At 38.4% G+C, this 17,500-nt stretch overlaps 1 long non-coding RNA gene across 3 annotated transcripts; it reads left to right on the top strand.

Annotated features, from left to right (window-relative positions):
* Positions 1-984: 984 nt before the first annotated feature.
* On the top strand, positions 985-15,450 carry LOC135225523 (uncharacterized). Of its 3 annotated transcripts, XR_010317026.1 has the most exons (5): positions 985-1,205; positions 8,158-8,540; positions 10,391-10,662; positions 11,835-11,931; positions 15,345-15,450. It is a non-coding gene; the product is annotated as an uncharacterized LOC135225523 (long non-coding RNA). The 3 variants fall into 3 exon arrangements; XR_010317025.1 differs by lacking the exon at positions 15,345-15,450 and having other exon boundaries at positions 11,835-12,294; XR_010317027.1 differs by lacking the exons at positions 10,391-10,662; positions 15,345-15,450 and having other exon boundaries at positions 11,835-12,294.
* The last annotated feature ends 2,050 nt before the right edge of the window (positions 15,451-17,500 follow it).

The raw sequence follows: 17,500 nt of genomic DNA, 5'->3' as shown, positions 1-17,500 counted from the left end.
TTTACCGATACATATGCAACTGTAATAGCAACAATGCCATCTTAAAGTTTTTTGCTCTTCTCTTTTATACGCTTGCCACTACAAAGCCTGAAGATCCAAGTTCAAAGTGGTCACAATTTCTTCAAAAATTTCTTTGAACTTGGATCTTCAGGCTTTGTAGTGACAAGTGCATCCAAAAAAGGGCAATGAATTCAAGAAGTTAAGAGGGCATTGTGTCTATTACAGTTGCACATATATATATATAATATATATATATATATATATATATATATATATATATATATATATATATATATATATGTATATTATATATATATATATATATATATATATATATATATATATATATATATAATATATATATATATATATATATATATATATATATATATATATATATATAACATATATATTATATATATATTTATACACACACACACACACACACACACACACACATATATATATATATATATATATATATATTATATATATATATATATATATAGTATATATATTATATATATATATGTATATATATTATATATATATATATATATATATATATATATATATATATATAATTTGCTAAAAATAGCTGAAAGAAAACGTCCTTTAGTAATATATATTCCCGAATTCAAAATGAAAGACTGAGAGCGTTTTTTCTTAACGGAACAATTCACTAAATACACTGACTAGTTCTTATTTCTTTATTCAGTAAACTACTGGTGAAAGTCCCCTGTTGTGATGCACAGAAACCAATTTTATCAAAGTACCGAAGTCACAAAGCACATAATCAAAGAGTTAGCATTAATCATCAACCGTTCTCTGAAAGCATCCCCTTCAACAAAAGTCAAGGAAGCCGTAGGCCGCGAGAATGGTACACGAGTTCAAAGACAGGTGGCTCCGTGGTCCTTGATGGTGAAGTCACAGTAACTGCTTCCTTGTTAAGCGGAATAGCAGATCCGTTTGCCAGTTGCCACACTCAGTTTTTCCTGCAGCAGCTTCTGTGTTGTGGTATTTATACTTGTTTTGATAGCGGTACCTGTGCTGTGCTTTTAAGTACGATCTCTGCTACATGAGTAGTAATTATTCTGTGGTTATGATACATGCTCATATGTGGTTAGTGTTTGCTTCTCTGATGGACGATCCATTCATAATGGCGACTCTCCCTGGGTATTCAAAGACACACTAGATCTGCCTCGGTAAGCGTCGGTAGTGTTAATACTAGTACTTAAGAATTGCAAGACTTCGGTTAATAGTTTTTCACTTTCTTGTGTGGATCTGGTTACTTAATGCAACTATGGATTCTGTAAGGTTGTATTTTTGAAGTCATTGCTTGATTGAAATCCATTGCCAATTTTTAAGTGTTGATGATTGAACTACGTTGCTTGTGTCAAATTGTCAATGATTGAGCTTCATTGCTTGAGTGTCGATTTGTCAATGATTAAACTCCGGTGCTGGTGTGTAGGGTTTCAATGGTTGAACTTCGGTGCTGGTGTGTAGGGTGTCAATGGTTGACCTTCTCTGCTTGTGTGTCAGGTGTCAATGGTTGAACTTTGTTGGTTGTGTGAAGGGTAAACAACCGCAGTCGATCCATCGTCATCGCGTGGCTTGTCCTTATTCACTCGATATTTAATGGGTGAAACAAGAATAAAATTGCATCTTTAAGCATACCATTCAAATGATTGAAGTTTCGTCAACATAATGTGATATATGGAAGCCCCATACGAACTAAAATAAGCATGTGAGCTCTTTGTAAAATGTTTTCAAGGCAGTTTTGAAATCCAATATGGCGGCAGTCGCGTGACTGGCCATTCTAACCACAGACAATCCGCCATCTTTCCCAGCCTTCCCAACACTCGGTTGAACAATATTAGCGTATATATGTAATTCTAAGGAATAACTCCGCACCGACTGCAAGGAACGTAACCGCGAATACGACAACCTCTAGGGATTGGGGTGTCCAATGTATTTCGCAGTGTTTAGTACTGGCCCCTGGAGGTTAATTACAGTTGACCGCCCAAAAATAACTGTAAATTCTTAATAAGCAACCCGAATACTATAGGGAACTGTAATTTCCAAAGAAATACTTGACGCTGAGTTATTAGTTAGATTTACCGTAACGGTGCAATAAAACATTTTGTTGCCTATATTAGTGAAAGTATGAAACTTTTTATTCCCGAGGTCATGGTTTGAACTGCATTTCCTTTTTACCTAGTAACCGGTAGTTTTCTCCTTACTGCCATCACAAATGTTAGTTTTTAATCTTATAATGGTCTTGGAAATGACTGTACTGCTTAACATTTTACCAGGCTGAAGTACATAGAAAACCCAGTTTCGAAAGCTTTTTTTTTGGTTTTTGATTTTTTTGTCAGGTTTATATACTATACGGGTATTTCTACAGGAGCAATCCGCGGTGGCTTAGACTATGGCAATTGACTGATTCCTATGTTATTTTAGTTACTGTACAAGATTTAAAAGTAATATCCATTCTGCCGGCTGTAACTAAGCAGTAATTGACCTTTGAAAGTGACATAATAGCCGCACCAAACTCAAAGGTATATTAAAGTTTAGTTCCAACCAACGAAAAAAATATTCCTTACAACCCTTGTAAAGCAACTAAAATAACATAGAAAATGTCAATTGCCATAGTCTAAGTCACCGAAGAACGGTCCTATAGGAAGGTACCAAGTATTAGTTACGGTGAAGGAAATGTAAACATAACCGCCATGTTTAAATTTCCCAACCACCACGGAGCCATACTGTTCACTAAGGGGGGGGGAAGGGGGGGGGGGGGGGGGGGGGGGGGGTAAACGCACAGGGCTCGTGGGCGGGGGTATAAGGTGGAAGGTACGAGTTGTCTTAGCAGCACCCCACTGAATAGTAACATACCTTGACGCAACTTTCGGCGAAAGCCTAACACTCACTTTCCTAAAACATAATAATTAAGAATAATGTTTGGACCTTACCTTAAAGGGGTGGAGGGTACAAAGCAGCAGCTGCCTTTAAGAATGCGTGGAGGCGGGTCTTGGGTTCCTCAAAATGCAGCTTGAAATAAGCAACAGCCAAGTACCCGACGAAGTTATACATTCTCCTCCCGTATCTTGGAGTCGACTGCCGGAGTTCCCTCCACCTCCTCTCGATAGTATTAGTATGGGCACCGGTTTCTGGGTCCACAAAGTTCATCGAGTGGTTGACTGTCAAGTGGACATAACCTTCATCTCGCTGGCAGTCATAAGCCCTCCAACAGTCAGAAATAATAGTGGTACCCGGCACAATGTATTCTTTGAATAACTGCAAGCAGAGTCCCACTCGTCCTGTCGGGTACGGGAACAACGAAAAACTCCCGGGTCTGCCTGCAGATACCACCGAATACCCATTGGCCTTCGATGAGGCGACCTACGTTGTATTTTCTTCTCCCAAACTTCGCCTCATCGATTTCAACAATTGTGCCGGGCCCACCTATTTGCTTCTTCTGTTGGAAGCACCAATTAACTATGACCTGAAATAAAAGTCAGTGTTAGGGGAGGTAATTAAGTAGGGTAAATTTCATCATAATAATACAAGGCAGGTTGTGTATGAGAGAGAGGGAGAGAGCGGATGGAGAAGCAGGGGGTATGAATGGAAAATGGTGAGGGGAATAAGCAAAATACTTACTTCCCGGGAGAAGCTGGCCCAATCATTAATTGTTGAGTCAGACAGTCCAAGTTCTGTTCTCGCAACCTTGTAAGAAAAAAAATCACTCGCATACAGGTATGCGAAGAACAGAACTGTCTCAACATTAAGGTGGGACCCAGAGAACCAAGTGCCCTTAAACAATGAAAAGTAGTAAGAACAGCGTTTTTTCGCTTTCTTACTATGCGGTCGATAAAACCGGTCACACCTAAAGGTAAACGTGGAGGGAAAAATACCAATTATAAACATGAAAATATGGAGTAGGTATCATAAAGGTATAGGTAATATAATATTGCCATGAATCTAGGGCCGGGTCATATCACGGTTACATGTAGAATCCAACAAAATATTCGTAAGGTATTTACCTAAAGCACTTTTTTTGCAGATCTAGGCGGCACTCATTCCCACAATGGGGGCAAAAAGACACCTGCTTCCTCAGGAGGCTGTGGTCCTGGCATAACAGACCAGCCGTTCATAATTACCTGAGAATAGGCAGAAAAATCTTTGTAACTGAATGGGGCAAAAGACCTGCTTTCTCAGGAGGCCGTGTTCCTGGCAAAAACCGATTAGTCGATCATAATTACCTGAGTAAAAGGCCAGAAAAATCTTTTATAAACTCAATGTAACAATTGTTACATGAAGTTGGCAAAGAGTTCCTGGTGAGAGGCTGGGGCGAGCGTGAAGTAGATGCAGCAGTGGATGTCATGGCGGCAGATTCAACAGTGTTGGAGTTCTACAGTTAGGAGGTGGCAGGAGGCCAGACCGTAGAAAACAGGGTAGGAGAGGTGGGGTGGAGTAGTAAAAATGCTTTGATGCTATTGGTTGAGGCAGGGTGGGGCTGAGGTAAATGAACAAGCACTTAACAAGATAAGTTGGCAATGTTAAGGGTAATAAAAGTAAATGGGTAGTTAAGGAACTAAATGTAAATGTGGGATGGGTTCAAAATATGAATTAATACAAATACATATATAACGGGCCCAGGAGGGGGTGGGATTTAAGTCCTGGGTGGTAAATGTGTAATAGGGCCTATAGTTGTTTTAATAAATACAAAAGACCAAATTAAACATAGGTTAGCATATAACAAAACTAATTAAACTTGTAGGGGATGTTGCCTGCCCAGGGGTGGGGTTGGACCTGCTGTAACCCCCCTTAAAGAACCAAACCAACCTAACATAACCTAACCTAGCAGGGGATGTAACCTTACCTAGTAGGGAACTTAACCTAGTAGGCAATGTTGCCTGACCAGGGGGGCTTTGCCCCCCCGTACCCCTTAAAGGCCTAATGTAACCTAGTAAGGAATGTAACCTAACCTAACCTAAACTAGTAGGGAATATTGCCTGACCAGGGGGCTTCGCCCCCCGTACCCCCCCTTAAAGGCCTAACCTAACCTAGTAAGGACTGTAACCTAACCTAACCTAACCTAGTAGGGAACATTCCCTGACCAGGGGGGCTTCGCCCCCCCGTACCCCCCCTTAAAGGCCTAACCTAACCTAACCTAGTAGGGAAATACTAGGCCTAACCTAACCTAGTAAGGAATGTAACCTAACCAACCTAACCTAACCTAACCTAGTAGGGAATATTGCCTGACCAGGGGGGCTTCGCCTCCCTGTACCCCCCCTTTAAGGCCTAACCTAACCTAGTAAGGAACGTAACCTAACCAACCTAACCTAACCTAACCTAGTAGGGAACATTGCCTGACCAGGGGGGCTTCGCCCCCCCGTACCCCCCCTTAAAGGCCTAACCTAACCTAGTAAGGAACGTAACCTAACCTAACCTAGTAGGGAAATACTAGGCCTAACGTAACCTAGCAAGGAATGTAACCTAACCAACCTAACCTAACCTAACCTAGTAGGGAATATTGCCTGACCAGGGGGGCTTTGCCCCCCCGTACCCCACCTTAAAGGCCTAACCTAACCTAGTAAGGAATGTAACCTAACCAACCTAACCTAACCTAGTAGGGAACATTGCCTGCCCAGGGGGGCTTCGCCCCCCCCGTACCCTCCCTTAAAGGCCTAACCTAACCTAGTAAGGAACGTAACCTAACCTAACCTAGTAGTGAAATACTAGGCCTAACGTAACCTAGTAAGGAATGTAACCTAACCTAACCTAACCTAGTAGGGAATATTGCCTGACCAGGGGGCCCCCTTAAAGGCCTAACCTAACCTAGTAAGGAATGTAACCTAACCAACCTAACCTAACCTAACCTAGTAGGGAATATTGCCTGACCATGGGGGCTTCGCCCCCCGTACCCCCCCTTAAAGGCCTAACCTAACCTAGTAAGGAATGTAACCTAACCAAACCTAACCTAGTAGGTAACCAAGTAGGGAATGTAACCTACAACCCCCCCCCCCACCCCCCCGGTATCCACCCTTGAAGAACTAACCAACCTAGCCTAACTGGGTAACCCCCTTCAAGGAAGTAAAACTAGTAGGTAAACCAACATATAACAAACTAAGCCTAAGGGTATGTTGCCTAACCGAGGGAGGGGATTCGGCCCCCAGTAGGTAAAATGACATATAAACCTAACTTTGATGGGTGTGGAAGTGTTGTAAAATGTTAAAAGTAACCATACATAACTGCATAATAGTAAGGAAACTGGAAGGGAGGTATAAATTGTAATGTCTGTAAAACTGTATAATGGAATATATTTAAATGTTGGTTTTATAATAATAATGGCAAACTATAAATTTAAATGTTATATATTTAAATGTAGGTTTTATAATAATAATGGCAAACTTTAATCTAGGTATTGGTATCGGTGAGAAATGCATTGTAAATGGTGTAACGTAAAGAGCCAGTCGTGAATACTGGAAAGGGGAGGGATTGACTTGTGTATAAATGATATAGGGAGTGTGTATGTAATATGCAACGCTATGTGCAATTTCACGTAACAGGTAGGTAGGTATGTATCGAAACGTCCTAAAACTGAGTTCTATATCAACACGTAGGCATTTTTAGGTGTCTGTCCTCAATTATAACATAATATTTCAAGTTATATATGGTGAAATGATTAGGTGGGGATATTTCAAAACAGTTATTATACAAATACTATGGAAAAAGGAAAAGGAATAAACACTAGAAATCACATAACATGTTTAATAAACAAATTAGGTAAATGCTTTTATGTAACTCAATGTATGGTTACCAGCCAGGGTTCGCAGATGACACCACTACCAACCAGCCAAAGTCTACCATGAAACCAGCCAAAATCCCGCCAAATGGAAATCCAAACCAACCCAAATAACCGGCAAATATATGTGCGTTATATTTATCTTTATAAATGCATATTTGTTATCATATATATGTTTGTATAGCGGCATCATAGTTTTAGTTAGATAATATAAACTAATATAAGAATACAGGAAAAAAAACGAGAATGAATTGAAATTTTGAAATGAGGCTCGTTCTCTGAGAATCCGGCGGCCTGTTTTGTGGTCGTTTGGTGTGTGTGTGATTTTTATTTTAATTCCATCTACATATTTTGCTTAAATGTTACCAAGTTTTTACTGAAAACCTATTCAAAATCCCCAGATTTTCCTGAAAACCTTCAAAAATTCCCAATCTGGGGAGAGATTCCTCAAACGTGGGATCAGTGTTTAGCTCAAATAGAAAGTGTTTGAAAACCAGCCAAAATACCACTAACCAGCCAAAGTGAATTTTTACCCACCAAATTAGGAAAAAAAGCCAAATTTGGTGAGAAACTGCCAAATCTGGGAACCCTGTTACCACCCAATCCTTCACTCAGTCCGGTAGCAATGTAGGGGTCATACTGTAACGTGTTTGGCTAAATACATGTATCCCTCCCGTAAACCCCCATTTCTTTCCTCACTAAGAAGTCTTGAGTTTAGGCCAAAAGCTCCCTTACTGTTAGCGCATGCGCAGTAGCATTAGCGCATGTGTAGTAGGATTCAGTGTTGTGTTAGTAGTAGTAGTAGTAGATGAATATGGATGTGGAACGGCTCCACCATCGCTAGTTTTGTTATCTCTTATTTCCGCCTGTATTTCGTGTTTTTAAAAGTGATAAATGTGGGAAATACCACAATAACACGGCAAAATCTCCCCCCAAGTGGTTTCTCCCCACCCAAAACCCCGGTTCCCACTGGGGGTCCCACTAACCGTAGGATAGAGTTGGGGTTTTTTCCCCACCCAAAACCCCGGTTCCCAATGGGAATCCCCTTTACCGTAGGATAGAGTTCAAAGGTAAATTAGTCGTCCGAATAAATATTACTTCAAATTCTTGTTCAGGAGGTAAAACTGCATAGAAAAACCGCAACTGCCATACTCTGGGCCGTCGCGGATAGGTACACTAGATCTACCACTATACGATGTACCTCAACAATTTGCAGGACTTGAGTTCCAAACACAATTTTTATAATATTTATATTTTTACTGAAAGCTTATAATTTGAATAAATTTTCCCAGTCAATTAGTCCCATTTAAAAATGTATATTTAAGATTTAATCTTAAACTTATTTCCAGATCTATTTCCATTAAGCAAAATACGGTTGTGAGAAGTCGGAGCTCTGAAGCCCTGGAGTCGGAGCTCTGAAGCCCTGGAGTCGGAGCTCTGAAGCCCTGGAGTCGGAGCTCTGAAGCCCTGGAGTCGGAGCTCTGAAGCCTGGAGTCGGAGCTCTGAAGCCCTGGAGTCGGAGCTCTGAAGCCCTGGAGTCGGAGCTCTGAAGCCCTGGAGTCGGAGCTCTGAAGCCCTGGAGTCGGAGCTCTGAAGCCCTGGAGTCGGAGCTCTGAAGCCCTGGAGTCGGAGCTCTGAAGCCCTGGAGTCGGAGCTCTGAAGCCCTGGAGTCAGAGCTCTGAAACTTAAAGAACTTAACGCACTTTACAAAAATGAATTCCTTAATCTCAAGGTATGGCTAAAGTTTTCTAATCTGGTATAACTATCTAAAACATGTTACTTTATAAATTGTCTAGGTTTTTAGTGGAGACAGTTTAAATGTTTTGTAAATGGATTTAAATTAATTATTAAGTCTAAAGTAAATTAATGAAAGTTGCTCAAGAAGCAATTACCTACTTTTTCAACATTAATTTCCAAAGCCATGCGAAAATGGTTCTAGTTTTATATCTGTACATTTTTTTAAACTTTAAAAAAGGGCAATAACTTTGATGTTTTCAGTAATATAAAAAATTTGGTAAAGATTGTTTTACTTTTATATAATAATTTGGTAGATCGGAGCCCGTGTACCGCGGCGAACTACACTGTCAGTGGACGTTTTTCTAGTTTTACCTCCTGAGCAAGAATTTAAATAATATTTTTTCGGCTGGCTGTTATAAACCTGTAATTTACCCTTGAACTCTATCCTACGGTAAGGGGGACCAATGGGAATGCAGGGTTTTGGGTGGGGTAAAACACTTGGGAGAAAATTTTGCCATGTTGTTGTTTTCTTCTTAAGACATTTGAAACATGAAATAAAAGCTGAAATAAAACGATAAATAACCGATAAGGAGCTGTTACACTGCCAAAATCCACCTATTACTACAGATGTTATGACTCTGAAACCTACTACGCATGCGACAATCCTACTGCACTTGCGCCATGTTATAGGGGAGCTTTTGATTCAGACAGACTTCCTAAGTGAGAGAAATAATCTGGGTTTTTTGGGGGGGTTTACATGTAATTAACCAATCATGTTGCATTATTAACCCTACTTTGCGATAGGACCGAGTGGAGATTTTGGATTCATGCATTGTTACTTATTACTTTTCCTAATTTGTTTTATGTAATATTTCAAACTTTTATTTCTGTTAGTTTATCATAGTATTCTTTGATATGTGCACTGACTTGTTCTCACTTCATAATGTTGCCCTATATATCTTACAATATTACGTTACAATTGAGGGCAGGCCCCTGAAAGTCTCCTGAGGGGTGGGGCTAGAAGGCAGTTTTAGGACATTTCGAGACATTTCTGTCAATGACGTGAAATTGATGGTATTGCATTTTTAAAATTTACAGACATGTTACAAATTGCACATGCCAAGTTACGCATGCATTTTTTCTCCCTTTTTTCTATGTTTGCCTTTACATGCCTTTCTGACCCATAATTTCTTGTATACAATTTCACTAATTATACCTACTTTCATTATCATCTCTGTGAAAGTGGGTATGGGACGGCCCCCCACCCCACCCAATTCCCGTCTTGTAACACATTCTACTAGGTTAGGTAAAAATCCTAACCTATATGTAACACTTCTAAGATTGCCTCCCTTTCAGGGGGGTTACTTGGGCGAACCCCCCCCCCCCCCCCCCCCAGTCAGGTATCACGTTCTTACTAGGTTAGGTTAGGTTGGTTATGTTACACTTCTAAGACTGCCTCCCTTTATGGGGGTACCGCACCCCAGTCAGATAAGGTTAGGTTAGTATCCTAACTTGTGTTACTCTTGCTTTAACTTTCTTTATGTATGTATGGATTATTAGCTCTTATGTAAAATGTCCCTACCATAACATTTCATTGCAGTGTTTTTTACTTTAATAATACACGATAGCTATGGTTTCATAAACACAGAATAAGCTACGTTTTTACAATTTTACTCAACATTTCTTTGTCAAGTTCAATGACAGTGTTTGTGTTTGTTTTTTTTTTACAAACTTAAACATTTACCCCCACTCCATCCTCCCCACACAGTTTCTTGCACCCCCCCCCCCCCCCCCCCCCCTGCACCGGGTTACTTCCTCCTGACAAAAATTACCGGTGTATTTCAGTAATTTCACTACTCTTCAACCGAGCACGATAGTGAAAGCAGTCCCTGGCACCTTCTGTTCCTCTGGGCCCATTACCAACTCTACTCTGCCCTGTACTTGTGTTAACTGTTTCCTTGGTTATAAAGACTTTTCAGTCCATTACTCGGGACAGTATGAAGGTTTGGAATATACTGTCAAGATCGCTGCTTTTTGAGAAAACTGGCCTTTTGCCCTCATTGTGGCAACGAGTGTACACTTGACCTACAAAGGAAGGTGTTTAGGTAACATTTAAGGTAAGGTCCCTAATCTTCATATACTTTATTTAGTTCCAAATGTTTAGTGCTTTTGATGTCAGTGATACTTATTGGGGATTATTTCCAACCATATCCCAGCGTGGCTTTACAAACTCGTACCTGTGCCTTCCTCTCCCAGTACCCCACCCCGTCCCCCACTTACCAGACACAATGCTCCCTGGTGGTTACGTATCCCACACCCCCTACCAGAATTCAAATGTGGCAGTTTTTCTTGGCTCTGAACCAAAACTTCGAAGATTGTTCAGACGAAGTAGACTATGGCAGTTGCCGTTTTTCTACATTATTTTACTTTATAAGAGTTTAAGGTAATATTTTGCCGGTCGACTGTAACTAATCTGTTATTTACCTTTGAACACTGTATTTATGTACTTCGTACCCCAAAGGTAAATTACGGTTTAATTACAGTCTACCGAATAAATATTACTTTAAATTCTTGTTCAGGAGGTAAAATAACATAAGAAAATGTCAACTGCCAAAGTCTACTTTACCTCTTGAATGCGAGCTTAGAATTACCAATAATTATATTTAGTTTACTTTTATGTAAAATTTTATTTTGATTACTTTTAATATTGGTTAAAATATTTTTATAATTGCGCAATTTATAGCATACTTTAAAGTGACTTAAGTAGTTTGTTTGATAATACAAGAGGAGGCCTTTATTTTGATTTCAAATTACAGTCTACGAATTTTATTTTAAAGCCCTGGGAAATTTAATTATGCTCTGCAACTGACTCTTCTACCTATCTTAGAATCGTTCCTTTGGTCATTTCACCCCATTTCCCTTCTAATACTAGAGTACCTTTGGTCCTTTGGTTTGCTGGCAATTGGCAATAGGCTTGAAAAGTGGCTGGGGTTTAGGGTAAAATTAAAAAAGATTTAGAAGTTAAAAACATTTTTAGTTTTCTATTAATATAAGTTAAACAATTTTATTGTAATTTTTAAATTTAATTAGGTATCAGTTCATCAAAAGTTAACCATTTTACTTAAGTTCATTTAAGTTAAAAAAAAACTTAAAATTTTTTTTTAAATAAAGGAGGCATCAGTTCATCAAAAGTTAAAAACCATTTTAATTAATTTTTTAATTTTATTAAAAGTATTAAGAGTTGTAAGAAATTTTTAATAAATTTAAGCTGCAATATTTTTCTCTACAGAATAGACTAACTGCTTACTGGGGTGTTAAGACAAGGAAGATAAGATATTCAAGCACATCTTGTTCATTGCTTGGATTTGGCCCCACAGTAGCATGAGGTGAGAACATAAGCTAAAAAACTGCTTACTGGAGCCCTTAAGATAAGGCAAACTACTTTAGTTACTAGAACTGTTCGTTGCTGCATGATAACTAAGCCTGATGTTACTGGTTCACTTCTCCCTACCACAATTTGTCCTACATGTATGGTTCGACGGTGTAATTGGTTTTAAACTCCAATAAACCGTAATGTTGCACAGTCTGAATTTTCGTGCCTTCACCAATATCAGTAACTGCAACTGGTAAGTTTTGTTACCATAAATTTCTAATTAATTTTTAACAAGGTTTTGTTAAAATCCCTGGTATTTTAAATTCAGAGACTAATATAACGTGTTCCACTTTAACCTAACCTGTGAAACTTGTAAAAGTCGCATGATAATATTTAAGGAAATAGTTACACTGTTTTACTCTTTCAATACCTGAACGTCTTGTATATAGAGAACCTATAAACTAAAGTGTAAATGATTAATTCTGGAAGTTTATGGTAAAGAGCTGGAAATTTGAATTTCCTTTGTATGAAAGGAATCTGTATAAAATTTGCAATTCTTATGCTTTTATAGCCTTTAAATACTAAATACTATGTATTCTAGCTTGTCAACAAAAAATTCTTAATCTTTTCTACAACTGCAGTTTAGTGGGCAAATAACTTAGTCCAATACTATCGAGTTATAGAATGATAAAACAGTACTTTACCTATCTACTAAAGCTTTTCAACAAAAATGTTTAAATCTTCTCTACACAACCAAAGTTTAGTATGCAAATAACTATTCTAATACTATTGAGTTATCGAATGTTACAGTACTTTACTTTAGTCGAATAATGCAGTGAAGATAAATTTAATTGAAGTTTGAATTTTCTTAATCTAAAGATTGGATTGAGCTCTTATCTGCAAAGAGCTCAAGAAATTGTTTTTATAGTAGAAAAGGGAAGGTCATAACTGAGAGGGGAAAAGTTTTGTAGTGAAAGCTTTTAAATTCATATAAACTTAGTACAAAAGTAATAACCAGTACAAAAGTAATGACCATTCATATTAGGTACCAGGTGAAAACTAATCGGTCAAAAAGGCTATAATTTTAATGCTAAAACTGACTTTTTTGATAATGAAATTTGAGAACTATTTTTATTCTGCTCCGTATTGAAACTGTAATTTGACAGAGGTGTTATGTGATGTAGAATAATGGTGGAATAAATGTTAGACACTCTATACTAGTAAATATAATTGAAAGTTCGGTAAAATCTTAGACCATTCTTTCAATTTTCGGTCGGTACTTGATAAGTGTATCAGAATACTGAAATTAGAAAAGGCTAGTTGATAAAGACAATGATAGAAGATGTGCGCCCATTAACCCTACAAACTAAAAAGTCTGTTGACTAGGCACGTGTGAAGCAGCCTTAACCTAATTGGAACTAACCTTGCATAACCTTGCATATCTGGAGACTTGGCCTAAAACAAAAATATCTCTGGAAATTTATTTAATCCCCTGAAGTTGAAAGTTATAAGGTTACCCATGGAACAATGGAGGTATTCTCAAACTAAGCTGTTTACTGTAGTTTGTCCTACACTTTATGGGAGAAAAAATTTACCAGCTCAAGCTTAGGCTATACAAAGGTAAGCAAGGGCATTTTTCCATATTTTAGGGGAAAGTGAAAAGTCGGGTAATATAGAGGCTAGCTAATTTTGAGCGCCATGTTATATGTAGCTGAAAGACAACCTGCCATTTGATCCCCAGCCTGACATGTCCTAGAGATATCTAGCTCGGATAAACTTAACACAAACCAGGTTCTGTCAAAAAAGCTTGAATGACTGAACCACTACTTTATGGTTTCATGCTGTGCCACGCTACAGAAGACATTAGCATTGAAAACTACTCCCTGAAATTATTTCAGTTAATTGAGGTGCAAAAATTCAAAATTTAAGCACAATCCACTGAAATGGTTCGTTAATTGAAGGGAACAAATTCAAAATTTAAACACAATCTGATTAAAAACTTGAGTACACAATGCTAATCTATGCAGACTTCTTACTATAGCTCCGTCCACATGTTGAAAGGTTCGCCGCTTCTGTATGGGATAAAGATGACATGTGCACCATAAATTATATAGGAGTCATCAACACTGTCTTATCCAAACAATAACAATACTGGTGGGCAAAAAGCCTTTCCGCTTCACTACTGTATCAGGCGAATGTTGAGCTTTAAAGTTAATCTACCCCTTATTTCTAAACAATGGTTCGGTCGTGTGTTGTAGGATGCAAATAGGAGGGGAAAGGGAAGCCTAGTATCCTGTATCATATTGCCAACGAAAAGGACAAGGAAAGGAGAAATAAGTGGCTGCCACTCAGTCCAACTCGAGCAAGGCTGAGAGAATTGAGATGAGAGGGCAGTGTGATATAGCACTTCGTAACCTGGCCTAAATTGCTCAGCAGGTAAAAGGTACAGCACTTGCTCAGTAATTGAGTAGTAATATTACTAAGTTCAAAAGACCCACGCAATAGCCCCTCCATTTCTATACCACCATTAAAAGTTTGTATGCCAAACAGTTTGCCGAGATAGAAGTTCCAATAATATTTTCCCACCACTACTGACACATGGGTCAGAGTTTTCACCCTTGCATATCTAAATTCATCCTATCTTCCAGATCGCCTGAAGAAAAGCGACCCCAACACACACTGGGGTCGCTTTTCTTCAGGTGGAAAATATTGGTGGGGGTCTTTTCTTGAGGTGAGGAATTAATGGGTTACAGTAAGGCCATGGCGGAATGGCGCTTCGCGCCTTATCTGCATATTTAAAGATCCTTGGCAAGCTCGGTATATTCTGGCAAGAGGTAATATTGCGCTGTGCGCGCAAACCACAGGGGTTACAGTAGGTTTGATTATTTTTGTACTGAAATTGCAAGACAATACTCTTTTAACTATTGATTGTTTGTCTAAATTTGTGTTTTCAACATTTTTAATAAAGTAGTTTTTAATGAATATATATCTATTTTTTCTCCTTTTTTCTATAATAATATGAGACTCCAACAAGCAGGGGTCGTTTATCTTCAGGTGGAAAATATTGGGGTCGCTTTCCTTCAGGAGGAAAATATTGGGTTCGATTTTCTTCAGGAGAGGTATTAGGGGTCGGTCATCTTCAGGTGATCCTATCTTCCAATTGGAAGTTGATCTTTATGAAATAATATAATCTTAAGCAAAAATTTTCAGATTTACTTATATTTGACATAGTTTTGGAAGCCTACTCAAAATTCATGCTATTGATTTCACTACATGGGAAATTTAAAGCTTTATTACTCCATGACATTCCCTGTGTAATTATTTTAACCCATATACCAACAACAGATACAAAATTCTTTTTAAATTAAAGAATAACCGCAACAGTTTATTCACAGAAAATAGAGATAAAGTACAAATGACTTTCAGATCCTCCCAGGCTCTCCTTATCACGAGTGCAGTGACACAGATGGCTTGCCTTCATGCGAAAGTTTAAACTCCTGGATTCTAAACCTTTATGGAAAGCAAAATAAGTAAGTATATTTAAATGTTTATTGTTGCCTTGGAATGTTTTTCATCTCATGGTTAGTGAAGTTAACAGATTGATAAACTTACAACATAAGTAAAGGCCGGTCCACACAAGCGGGCCTGATCAGCGTGCTCCGGGGTTGATGGGCAAATTCTGGCGGGCTCACCCGTGAATGTTGTCCACACGGATGAGGCGATGGAGAGGTGGGCGCGCCCGATGATGCCATTAGTGTGTTCAGTGCGGTACGATAAACGTGGAGCCTACCCCAAAGAAGAAGATAGTGTGTAGCATGATAACCGCTTTGTGTGTGATGAAAAATAAGAGAATATGGTGCAAAGAATGGCTCAGTAAAAGAAATGTATATGGTTAACATAAGTCTGACAAGGTCGAAGCTCAAGCCATTGGGCACCACCATGGTGATTTTGCTACAAGACCCATCGGGCAATTTGACGGTTTGCTTGTCAAGTGTGCCCATTAGAGGGGAGGTCCGCCTATCAGGCCCGGTCGTGTGGACAGGCCTTAACTTCAAGAGCATTTTTTTTCATATATTGAGATACTACTATGAGATTCAGGGCCTCCGTAACACGGTTTTTCGCAATAACTTTTTATCTATGCATTTCATAAATATAACGCTTATTCAGAATACACATTATATCTACACATAAATTTTGACTGTATTCTGCATTACGTGGGTTGAATAAATTTGGTACTTATACTGTAAAAGTGACTTTTTTTTTTTTTTTTTTTTTTTTTTTTTAAGACTGGCCAACTTACTCGGAGAAAAAGGTTTCGAACGCACTCGTTAAGTAACTTATGACAGCATTTCTTCCCTCTTTCTCGATGAATGATCGGCTATACGTAACGAAGGCTACACCTCTGGCAAAATGACATAAAAATGTAAATACAAGCAAAGCAGTACACCTTTATGAACTCTGAAACCTCTCCACTGATAATTGTTATAATGAACAAACCAACAAAATATGTTAATAAATACAAAAACACTTCGATTATTAGTCTAACTCCAAAATAAGTTTCCTAAGAAATTACAGTCTACTTTATAGGTCACAATCATATTGACAACATGTAGGGAATAGTTGGTAATTTTCAAAAACATAGTAGACAAGCTTGATTTGATAACTGCTATATCCAATGTCAAGCAATTTTTATTTATTGGCTATCTACCTATTTACTAAAAAAAAAAAAAAAAAAAAAATAGCCGTTACCGCATTTTGGCTTTGAACCTTCACCAATAATTATCATCAGAATGATGACTTCATGAGGCTCCGCCCACTTTGTCCTTGTTATAATTCAGGATAACACTGAAGGCTATCATGGGCATTGTTGGATTAGAAAATTTAACTTCTGGCTATAAAAACTCATTTCTCGAGTAGTTGCAAGAAGTGCTAAATGATCCTCAAGGATCCCAGCAGTTGGCCTAAACGTTTAATTCATGTATATTACTGTTATTACTACAGTAGTATTACTACGCTAACACAGATACCCCACCCACATCTATGTATCGTTCCGCCATTCATAAAGTCTGTCATGGCCACGGGCTTTCTCTTGACTGCAAAAAGTTGCAAGTCGTAAGACAAATGCAGTTTTACAACCACGGGGACAATTCCAAATCTTGTTAGCTATTATTGACTGCTATGGGTTTCAGAGCCGATGGAATAAGGTGAATGAGTTTCTGTCTGGTGGATGGGCGGGGCAACATTTCGTCAAATGTTGTTTACCTTGCTTACGTAATGAATGTTTTTCGACTCTTGGCTCGTAATCATTGGCCATGGCATCAGCTGGATAATTTTTACTCTATAAAAATTAAAACTATCAGGTTTAGGTCATTGATAACGCTGCTAAAATGTGTGTGTGGTTGTAAAATATACATATGTCAACTTTCAGCTACATCCGATGCTTTGATAAGGAGCAAAGTCCAAAAAACTGTGTTACAGAGGCCCTGAATCTCATAGTAGAACAGCACTACAAGAGAATACATAAATAATATAATAAGCAAGAAAGAAACCATATCTGCCATACAAGTAGTACTACAGTGTGC

Source organism: Macrobrachium nipponense, chromosome 13 (genome assembly GCF_015104395.2).
Source record: "Macrobrachium nipponense isolate FS-2020 chromosome 13, ASM1510439v2, whole genome shotgun sequence".
NCBI classification, from domain to species: Eukaryota; Metazoa; Arthropoda; class Malacostraca; order Decapoda; family Palaemonidae; genus Macrobrachium; species Macrobrachium nipponense.
Note: the sequence above shows the minus strand (reverse complement) of the source record. Positions and strands in the feature narration are given on the sequence as shown.